This window comes from Bos taurus, chromosome 2 (assembly GCF_002263795.3).
Source record: "Bos taurus isolate L1 Dominette 01449 registration number 42190680 breed Hereford chromosome 2, ARS-UCD2.0, whole genome shotgun sequence".
NCBI classification, from domain to species: Eukaryota; Metazoa; Chordata; class Mammalia; order Artiodactyla; family Bovidae; genus Bos; species Bos taurus.
The window spans coordinates 95,818,008-95,827,725 of record NC_037329.1 but is presented as its reverse complement, the minus strand read 5'-3'; the positions used below and the strand labels follow the sequence as shown (position 1 = coordinate 95,827,725).

Genomic DNA, 9,718 nt, shown 5'->3' with positions numbered 1-9,718 from the left:
GAGGTAAATGTAGATAAATCATTTGAGGTGTTTTTAGATTTTTTTCGTGTTCAGAGTCTAATTCTTCACCATCACTTTTAGATTCAAAGACATTGATTTCTGTGTTTTTCCTCACAATGTTGTCTCTGATATCAAGTGTTGGGAATTTGAAATGGAGCACTTCTAAAATGTGCTGCTCTGCTGAATCCCAGATTTTCTTTCAGAGTGCTGACACCCACTCTCCTTGTATTTATTCCATCTTACCAGAAACTGTCAACAGAACATTTTCAGACAACAACCAAATTCATGTTCTTTCATGAATTCCTGCTCTTCACATACTAATCTGCCTCTTCTATGGTCTTCCCACATTGGTTCCTGATACCTCCATTGTAGTAGTTGCTCAGGACAAAATCCCTGAAGACGTCTTTGGCTCTCCTTTGTTTGTTATCGGGGCTTCCCTGGCGGTCAAATGGTAAAGAATCTGCCTGCAGTGCAGGAGACCCAGGTTCAATCCCTGGGTCGGGAAGATCCCCTGGAGAAGGAAATGGCAACCCAATCCAGTATTCTTGACTGGAGAATTCCGTGGACAGAGGAGCCTGGCAGGCTACAGTTTGTGGAGTAGCAAAGAGTCAGACATGACTGAGCGACTAACACAAGGATTACACCCGACTCCTTCCCCCATGATGCTAAATCCAAAACCTGGCTCTCATCTGCCCCACTTTATGCTACTTCTCTTGCCTGAGGCATCCTCCTCTCTTATAATTACCTCCTAACAGGTTTTTCTGCTTCTGTCTTGGACCCGCTACAATTTTATTCCCCACATAATGACCTGAGTGAATCTTGCAAAAATAAGATCATGTCTCTCCACTACTTAAAGCCCATCAACAGTTCCCCACTTCACGCAGAGTAAAAGCCACAGTGTTTGTAATGGCCCACAAGCTGCCATCATTGATGCTCCCTGCTTTGCCTCTCTCTTCCCCTCCTATTCCCTTCTGAGGCATTTTGCTCCAGACTCACTGGCCTCCAAGCTTCTTCTCAAACTCACCAAGCATTTTCCTGTGTGAGGGTCTTTGCTCTTGTTCTTTCCACTATCTGGAAGCCTCTTTTTCTGGGATCTGCAAAGACTTGAAGGAAGTGAGTTAATTCCCTCACCTCCATCAAGTCTTTGCTTAAATCCTGTTCTCACAGAAGAGAACATGAGTACTCTTATATATAGTTCAAGTGCTATAACTTGAACCTTCTTCTGTGCCCTAGTCCATCCCAGCCCTCTTAACCCGCTCCGTGTTTTCTTTTTCCATATGTTTTTGTTGGTCAGTTGCTAAGTTGTGTCCAACTCTTTTGCAACCCCATGGACTACAGCCCGCCAGGCTCCTCTGTCCATGGGATGCCATTTTCTTCTCCAGGAGATCTTCCTAGACCTGGGATTGAACCCACATCTCCTGCATGGGCAGGCCGATTCTTTTACCACTGAGCCACCAGGGAAGCCCTTTACTTTTCCATAGCACTTATCATTATAGCATACTATAAAATTTACTTATTATAGTTTATTTATTGTATATTTTTCCTCACAAGGGTAGGCATCTTTGATTTGTTCACTGATGTTTCCCAGATGCCCAGAATGGTACCTCATCTGCATTTATTACTTGTTAAAATGTACTGAATTGTGGTAAGTACTATGACTGAGGTCTGTACAAGGTGCCATGGCCCACACTGAGCGGGCTAAAACTTTGTGAAGGACCTAATGCCTCAGCTGGACTTTTAAGGCTAAATACAGTGAGGCAGCTAAAGGAATCACAAGAAGCAGTGAAGTTACGGGTACAAGTGCTCCCTTGGGTATTGTTTCAGGTGGATATTTAGATTGGAGTCTACCTGTTGCTTACAGTTCCAGGTATGAAAATCAAGAGGCCCCAGAGGTAATACACTTTGCAAAAAAAAAAAAAAAAAGCTTATTTTTGTCTTCGTGTACCACATTATGTGAGCATGTATGACATTTCATGGTCAGACTGGCATGGGCCAGGAATTTCAGCTTGATCAGCCAATGTACCAAATCTTTGTTTTGATCAGTGGAGTAATCAGTAATGAAAATGTTAAGGTTCTACCAGCCAAAATAACAGTTAAGGAAGTTTACACTGAATATCTTCAGAAAGGAATGCAAATGACATAGGAAGTTTTCTCCTTTGAGGTGTTCTTTCAGTAGACCAGGGATTGTCCTCAAAGATAGAGCCTTAGTTATTTTAGTATCTGGGATAAGATACAAATTCATTCTTAAACAGCCTTGTAACTTCTGATATATGGCTTATGTGTTCTTAAAAATTTATGCCAGCTGGTGGCTTCATATTTAAATAATTATCTTGATAATTAGATGTCAAGCTCAGTTGTTTCTAGCTATTGAAGGAGTATATGTGCTGTCACCATGTAAAATACACTTTAGGATTGTGCACACTTTATTAATAAAATGTTTGCTTGTGCCCTTTAATTTCAGTAGGTAGATACAAAGTTCTTTCTGCCTTCCTAATTGTGCCTCTCTTCATAGAATCACCTAAGCTCAGTCTCTGACTGGCAGACAGTAATCAATACACATTATTTAAATGAATCAAATACATTTTGGTGCAGAAGAGACGTATATTCTAAGTCTCAAAGACTTGGGGGAACCGAACTTAAGGTACTCTTATCTGTAAAATAGGGCTCATCATGGTTCCCATCTCAGTTTTCATGAGAATTAATATATGTCTTTTTTAAAAAATAGACTTCATTTTTTAGAACAGTTTTAGATTTAAGGAAGTGAGCAGACAGTACAGAGAGTATATACCCACAACCCCCCCTTACCCCACCCCAGGCCCAGTTTACCTGCTATTAACATCTTGTATTAGTGTGGTACATTTGTTACAATTACTAAACCAATAGTGACATATTATTATCAGCTAAAGTGTTTAATTTATTCAGATTTCCTTTGTCTCTACGTAATGCCCTTTTCTGTTCCCATAATTCCATCCAGAATACTAGGTTACATTTTCTAGTCTTCTTAAGTTCCCTGTGACACTTTCTCAAACTTTCTGTTTTTGATGATTTTTGACAGGTTTGAGGAATACTGGTAAGGTATATTATAGTATGTGCCTCTTTTGGAGCTTGTTTTGGTGTAATGCAGGAGACCCTGGTTTGATTCCTGAGTCAGGAAGATCTGCTGGAGAAGATCTGCTGGAGAAGGCATAGGCTACCCACTCCAGTATTCTTGGGCTTCCCTGGTGGCTCAGATGGGAAAGAATCTGCCTGCAATGTGGTAGACCTGGGTTTAATCCCTGGGTTGGGAAGATCCCCTGGAGAAGAGAATGGCTACCCACTCCAGTATTCTGACCTGGAGAATTCCATGGACAGAGGAGCCTCGGAGGCTACAGTCCATGGGGTTGGAAAGAGCCAGATACGACTGAGTGACTTTCACACAAGATGTATAAAAGTGTTAGTTACTATTATTGCTCCATGTTTAGATTACATTGTGGAACAGATAAGATGTTGTAGGGAGATAGTTTTACTGGATGTAAAAAGATTTATTTAAGGCTTGATCATTTTATCAGTGCTTAAAGATTACAGGAAAAACTGTGGCTTTACTACATCCATCCTTTCATCTGTCCATCTGATTCAGTAAATATTCTCCAAGTCCTCGTTTGGAGGGTAAAATGTGTTGGATGCTGGGGATTCAATGATGAATAAAACTGCCTCCATGAGCTTCCAGTCAAATAGGGAGATGGTTAATAGGCAAATGAAAATAGAAACAACCTAAAGAATATCTTGTGACAAGTGAAGAAAATAAAATATTCTTATATTAAAGAATATTTCAGCTGGTAAGGGGAAGGGGTACTACTTAGAATGATATCTTAGTTAGGATTTAATTGTGAGGGGTAGAAAACTTTAGAAACAGAACTGAAGATAGGAATTCCTCATGTTCAGGAAGTCAGGGAACGTGGCATCTCCATAATATCAGGGGCCTGGGCTCCTTCTGTCTTGTTGCTCTGCTGTGCATGGATTCCTTTCCCAGGATCATCTCATGATCAAAGACAGCTTCCAGGGCTCCACCCATCATATCTGAATTCCAGCCAGCATGAAGGTGAAAGAGACAGAGAAGAGAACACCCCTTTTCCCATTTCTGCTTACTTTTTGTTTGTCGGAACTTAGCCGTGGCTTTACCTAGCCACCTAACCTAGTTTTTATCCAGGTGGCCAGGTATACCAGTTAAGCATCAGAAGTGTTATTGCTATAGAACAGTGGTTGTCACACTTCAGCATGCATCAGACTCACCTACAAGGCTTGTTGAAATACAGATTTATGGGCCCCATCCTCAGAGTTTCTCTCTCAGTAGAAGGCCCAAAATCTGCATTTCTAACAAGTTCTCATGTGTTGTTGATATTGCTGTTCTGGCATCACACTTTGAGGGCCACTGCCATAGAAGAAGGCGAGCAGGGGTCTGGGGGAAGTGGTCTCTGATTTGGAGCATAATTTGAACTTCAATCATTTACATTTTTGTATTTAGACAGATGATGCTTTCTGAGGTTAAGTATTTCATTTTGGATGTACCAAATCTGGGTAGCTGTACACAATTTAGTCATTTTGTGTAAAGTCAGTAGTTTGGTTCTCTACTGCTAGGTAACAAAGTACCCCAAAACACAGTGGCATAAAGCAGTAATTTGCTTATGATTCTGTAGACCTGCCATCTGAGTGGACTCAGTGGAAAAGATACGCATTTGCTCTACATGTGTGGGCTGGTCATGGCTCCGGCTGGAGGATGCAGCAAGGTCCCACTCACATGTCTGGGTATGGCTGTCAGCTGGGCACCTTGGGGCTCCTTCCTCTGAGACACTTATCTAACAGGACAGCCTGGGCTTCTTTACATGGAGGTTTGGGGCTCCACAAGGATGCCTGGAACTCACACCTGCCAAATTCTGTGAGTCAAGAAAGTCACAAAGCCAACCCAGGTTCAAGGGGAGAGGAAATGGACTCCACTCACTGATGGAAGTATTCTTGCCTGGAGAATTCCATGGACAGAGGAGCCTGGTGGGCTACAGTCCATGGGGGTCCCAAAGAGGCGGACATGACTGAGTGACTAACACTTTCACTTGCACTGATGGAAGGAGTAGCAGAGTCACATTGAAAAAGCATGCAATTGAGGGGATTATTGTGTCTGTCCCTGGCAATAGTCTACTGTAGTGAGAACTGAGAATGTCAATATTATGGTAGGAATCCCTACCAGTTGTAAATATGGACATAGACTTGTCAGTCGTGTTTTATCCCTACCAGGACTAGAGTGTCATATGGATAAAACACTTCCAAAAGTGCACTGGTAGAAAAGAAATACAACGGGGGGTGTGGCCCGGCTGGGGTTTAGCCATACTGTGCGGCGCCATGGAGGAGTATGCTCAGGAACCTTGCCCATGGCGAATTGTGGATGATTGCGGTCGAGCCTTCACTATGGCAGGCGGGGGAGGAGCGCGGTTTTCCACCATCAAGTGTGGTCTGATGCGGCTTCGGGGCAAGGAAGATCCCTGGAACTCCATCACCAGTGGAGCACAGACCAGGGCTGTGCTGGCTGCCCGCAGTGGCCCATTGGCCATGGTGGGCTCGGCAATGATGGGGGACCATCCTGTTGGCCCTCATCGAGGGTGTTGGCATCCTTCTCACTTGCTATACTGCCCAGCAGTGCCACAATGCACCCCCATTCTTGGAGGACCCTGGCCAGCTGCCCCCTAAGGAGGGTACCCCGGGCCCAAGCTACCCAAGCTATCAGCAGTACCACTGAGGAAGTGACCGCCTATCACCGCCACTGTGAGAGCTCCTTCTCGGTCCCCTCCCAGATGATCTACCTCGAAGGGAGGGCTGGCTCCCAGTTGGCCCATGGGACCCTCCAGAGAGGGCCTCTATCTGTTCCTTTATCCCAGGGTGGGTGTGGGGCACCCCAGCTGCCCTGGTGGATGGGTCCCTCTTCTCTCAGGGCACTCCAGCCCCCGCTCATATGTGTAACATGCTCTCACTCTAGTCGCTTCGCATAGCACTCTGATGAGTATTTAAAGCCAGTTTTGAAAATGAAAAAAAAAAAAAAATACAAGATTAAATAGGATTTTAGAAAGGTTTTTTTTTTTTTTTTTTGCTTATTTAAGACACTTTCCTGTATCTTTACTAAAAACAAAGTTCACGTACGAGGAAGAGAAGACAAGTTGGAAATAACATCATAAATATTTTTCTGGTCTGTTTTAGATTTTAATTGAAAGTAGTGATCTCAACTTTTGAAAATCAGTATTTAAAAAATAATGTTCTCACTCCCATAAAACAAGACCTCATACCCTAAAAAAGGTCAAGTTTATAGTATATTTATATGTGGTACCATTTAGGATGTGGGTAGGTGCTGGAGAAGACTCTTTTGAGTCCCTTGGACTACAAGGAGATCCAACCAGTCCATCCTAAAGTCCTAGGTGTTCATTGGAAGGACTGATGCTGAGGCTGAAACTCTAATACTTTGGCCACCTCATGCGAAGAGTTGACTCATTGGAAAAGATTCTGATGCTGGGAGGGATTGAGGGCAGGAGGAGAAGGGGACAATAGAGGAAGAGATGGCTGGATGGCATCACCGACTCGATGGATGTGAGTCTGAGTGAACTCCGGGAGTTGGTGATGGACAGGGAGTCCTGGCGTGCTGCGATTCACGTGGTCACAAAGAGTCGAACATGACTGAGCGACTGAACTGAACTGAATTGAAGAGACATTCCTCCCTGTATGAAATATCTACAAGTTCCTGAAATTTTACAAGGAGTGATTCATTATTTGTTCCAAGCATTGGTCATTTTCACTGGATTATTACAGAGCAGATACTTCTGGGAAGGGGAGGATAGGAAGTTGGTAGAACTGTCCTATGAATAATTTAGAGGAACACTCTTCTCAGAGAATTCTGAATCTGGCTGCCTTTGGGGGAAAGGGTTGCCAAAGACAGGAGCCAGGTGAGATGAGGAAAGGCTGAGGTGGCATGCACTGGGCTTATGTGATGTGAAAACAACTGACTCCATACCCGCTCTTTAGTTTGGAGAGAACATTTTCTTCCTCTAATATGATATTCATGCACTATTTGTGTTTTTTTCCCAAACACTTCTCCACCAAGAATATTTCTTTACCCTTAAAATAGCTCCTGCCACCTGCTTTGAGATCCTTCTCTTATAATAACTTTTAGCTGTTGTGCTTTTCCTTTGGAATGAAGTTCTCTCTTTCAGCCCTTCCTTTTCACTCTATTTTCCCAGGTGGGAGAGCCGTCCCTGGCAGTCTGCTGGACCTCTGAAGCCGCCGGTCCACTGTGGGGAAAGTCCCGCTGGGGCAGACACAGTGCTGTCTGTTCACCAGGTGCAGAATCCACCACAGGGCAGAGCTGCCTGCAGCCTGTGTTTTCCTTGTTTGAACACCAAGCTTATTTACTCCTTTGATTTTCTTAAGGGTACTCAGTCTTTCCTTTTAATGTATTCCTTTACCCAGTGAAAACTAAATCCAACCCAGAAGCCCTGAGGAGTTACAGTCTAGGGAGCTGCTTTTTGTTTGAGGAGCTAGTATAGTGCGGGCCTAGGATTTTATTATTCCCACAGAAAGCAAGAGCCTGTTCTGTGGTTAGAATAAAAAGCTCTGTGACTAAAGGATTCTTTCTTTCTTTTTTGGGGTCACATTTCTCCCACTAGCTTCCAGGTCCTTTTGCGATACTTCTTCCAGCTGAAGTGATCTATCACGTAGTGAGTGAAGGAGAAGTGGGAGCTGTCTGGTTTCCTTCCCCATCCCAGACAGCAGGACTTCTACTCCGGCAATCAGGACCGGCCAACAGCCTGTCACTTAGGAGGTGGGCGCTGAGGAAAGGAGACTTGACTCAGAAGTATTGCAGCTCTGGAGAAGTCCCCAGATACAGGGCAGTGAGCCAGTGGGTGCAGTCTGCCTCCTGGTGTTCCCTCTCTTGGAAGCCAAGGCTTAGTTTTGCAGCCAAACTAGAGATGGGGTTCCTTCTGCGGTAGTCCTGGGAATCTACTCAATATGGATTTTATAGTTAGCTAGAGCTTGACGTAAACTGGAACTAGAGCTGACCAGGCATTGTGCCTCTTTTAAGCCTCTGCAAAGGCTTCTCCCCGACCCCACCCCAGCTGGTTGGCAGCATCCAAGGGGATACCCACAGGCCGTTGAAGGCTTCTCAGTGTTGGAGTATCCGATTTTGCACTCCAAAGTCACTATTTTCTCCCCAACCACTTCATAGAGACATGCACTTTTTTGGGGGAAAATATGTGGCAGTTCGACAAATCCAATTAGTAGCATAATGTCATGACAGTAGCTAAAGAACCATGTGATAAAAGCATCGCTAGTTTCGACAGCTTGCACAGGTCCACCTGAAAAACCGGTGAGCCACGGGCAACAAATGGATTGGAGGGAAGTGCTAATTTGCTAACAAGATAGACCAGCAAGGTGTCAACATGTCAAGAACAAAAACATAATCTCTGGTATTCTCTTGGAGAAATCTCTGCTAATGAGTCCTCCATCTTCCAGCGTCTGTGCACGGGCGCCGTCCAATGCCTAGAACTGCCCCAGTTTCTGAGGGGCTGTAGCAGCCCTGGTTTGAAAAGCATAACCAGGAGAAGAGAAACCATGCTGAGTGTCTGAATCTGTGGAATATAATGCAGGTAACTGTTGGTATAGGAGATGGAAGAGCAGAGAAGCCAAGCAATGGATGGCAGGATAACTCAGAGACTAGCAACAGCAGGAAGCCCCTGATTCTTCTGAACTGGAACTCAACAGGGAGGAAGTGCTTCTTTACCAAAGTAGAGGAGGCACGAGGGTCATCTGGTGGAAACCACTGCGGGACTATTTTGTAGGAGCTGGAGCCACAGAGAAGATGCCAGAGGCACTGCCTTACACAGAGAGGGAGGGGTAGTAATAGCTCGGGAGGATCAGTCTGCTAGAATCCAGAGCAGCAGAGGGTGAGGACTGGCCAGGCAGGGAGCCCCGTACAGATGTGGGTGTGTGTAGAAGGGAGTTCATAATCCAGTCTTGCTGCTCGCGGACCTTGTGTCTTCAGTGCCAGAGATGACTCCGGGCTGCTGTGAAATCTACCAGTAGCATCACCTCCTGTCATCAGATAGTCTGGTAGAGGGAGTCTCAAGGTTAAGATGTACTGTTTAGTTCTTGCTAGGACTGTGGGTTATTTGAATGTATATGCGTTTATTCAAAACTCATTGAACTATAATCTTAATTTATTGAACTATTCTGAAGTCATACTGTCTGTATTTACTACTAACTAGCTCTTTTGCACTGATTTGTGTTTTTTCCCCTGATTTGTGTCTTTTTCCCACTCCATCCCCACTCCCCTACCCATCCCGTCTCCTCCAGATTCTTTGTTGTAGCCCGAAAGCCCAATGTGACTATATTTAGAGATAAGGGCCTCTAAGAAGGTAATTAAGGTTTAATGAAGTCATAAGGTGGGGCCCTAACCCATCAGGACTGATGTCTTCATAAGAGGAGGATAAATCAGAGATCTCTCTCTCTACATGTGTACTGAATTAAAGGCCATGTGAGGACACAGCAGGAAGGCAACCATCTGCAAACCAGGAAAAGAGACTTCACTAGAAACCAACCTTGCCAGCACCTTGATCTTGGACTTTGAAACTCCAGAAGGCGGAGAAAACAAATTTCTGTTCTTTACATCACCCGATCTGTGGTATTCTATTATAATAGCCCAAGCTGA

The 9,718-nt window shown here is 44.4% G+C and overlaps 1 pseudogene; it reads left to right on the top strand.

Moving 5' to 3' along the window:
* The first annotated feature begins 5,364 nt into the window (after positions 1–5,364).
* On the top strand, positions 5,365–6,121 carry LOC132343231 (mitochondrial import inner membrane translocase subunit Tim17-B-like; annotated as a pseudogene).
* The last annotated feature ends 3,597 nt before the right edge of the window (positions 6,122–9,718 follow it).